The sequence below is a fragment of the Astyanax mexicanus genome, chromosome 4 (genome assembly GCF_023375975.1).
Source record: "Astyanax mexicanus isolate ESR-SI-001 chromosome 4, AstMex3_surface, whole genome shotgun sequence".
NCBI classification, from domain to species: Eukaryota; Metazoa; Chordata; class Actinopteri; order Characiformes; family Acestrorhamphidae; genus Astyanax; species Astyanax mexicanus.
This window is the reverse complement of record NC_064411.1, coordinates 4,095,801-4,097,266: the sequence shown is the minus strand read 5'-3', so window position 1 is coordinate 4,097,266 and position 1,466 is coordinate 4,095,801. Positions and strand designations below refer to the sequence as shown.

The 1,466-nt window shown below is 39.2% G+C and overlaps 2 protein-coding genes across 3 annotated transcripts in view; both read left to right on the top strand.

Annotated features, from left to right (window-relative positions):
• Positions 1-1,466, top strand: part of LOC125801395 (zinc finger protein 239-like) — a 250,068-nt gene that overhangs the window by 45,574 nt on the left and 203,028 nt on the right. The gene's annotated exons all lie outside the window — the stretch shown is intronic.
• LOC125801378 (zinc finger protein 239-like) overlaps positions 1-1,466 on the top strand; it is a 337,284-nt gene that overhangs the window by 288,012 nt on the left and 47,806 nt on the right. The window lies entirely within an intron of this gene.

Here is a 1,466-nt window from a genome sequence, read left to right as displayed (position 1 = left end):
GGTGAAGAGGAGTCTGATGATTTTTTTGTGTGTTTGGTTTGTGTGGTCAGATTATTGTGGAAGTTGGAGTTGAGCTTGGTGGTGTAATTAACATTCCTGTTTTTTGTTCTTTTGCTTGTTGTAGTTTCTTGTCTTGTCTTGTCTTGTCCATGACACCATCTGTCCCTCAACAAAGCTGCAGTACAGTCTACTGAAGTCCTGCGTCATTCTGTAGTCTTCGTACGGCTTACGTGTCTAAGCTTTTTATTCTCTGTGAGGAAAATGAATTAGCTTTTTAAAAACTGTCCTCTGTCACATTCTGTAGTAAATAAATATGTTCAGAACCTGTACGTTTTATTCTGTGTACATTTATCTCCTAAACATCACTGGATCCTCTGAATTACGAAGAGTCGTAATGAGAAAAATTAGTTTTCAATTTTTTCTCTAAAAATTAGAAAAGTTAGCTTTAAGCTAATTCTACAGTGCAGCTGCAGAGATTAGCAGGGGTCTCTTTTCAGCGCAACACCAGCGAACTCTGGCCGTATATTTACAGCATATTACACACAGCTGATCCAACTAAGGAACTAACTGCCCTCAATGAGGAGAGCTGAGAGTGTTACAGCAGAAATCAATAACCCAGCAGCACAGATACCTCTTTTCCACCAACAAAGTGCTGGTGCTGGAGCCGGTTCCGGTTCCTGAGAACCTTTTAAGAACCGGCCCGTGTTTCCACTGCTTTAAGGAGTTACTCACTAAGTACATGATTGTACATTAGAGCTGTTTGGTGCTTCTGGCTCATTGTTTTAGTAGTTTTACATTAGGTATTTTATACTTTATGGCTCTTAAGTTAGCGGGATTAGCTCTGTGGTTCTGGAGTAACTCTGTCCTTCTAGTTTTTCTGCTGTATCACTCAGCGAGGGCAGGTAGTTAGTCGATTAGTTAGTTAATTAGTTGATTATTTGGGTCAGGTGTGCTCTAATAAACTAATGACCATAACTAAATAATAAACCCTGCGGGGAATCCTGAACAGTAAAAGCTCACTTTCTCTTATTATCTGCATTTTAAAGCTCTAACACAGTCTACACTGCTCAACATCACCATACACCAGACTGATAAGAGTTTTCACCTGTTTAAATACTTTAATGATCCTCCGCGAAGAAGAAGAATAATCTAGAACGTGATCTGACAGAAGTTTGCTGGTGTTGCGCAGAATGCAGCGATATTTAGGAGTAAAATGTACACAGAATAAAACGTACAGGTTCTGAACAAATTTATTTACCACAGAATGTGACAGAGGCCAGTTCTTGAAAAGCCCATTCACTTTTCTTATAGGTCTGAACCTTTTAGACACTGAACCCCAAATATGGGCATAAACAACATGGAGCCGACTAGAAAATGACGACACGCCTTCAGTGGTCTATTTGAACCCTTCTGGCTCACTATTAAAGGTAATATAAAGGTTGGATTCAGAATTAAATTTTAAGATC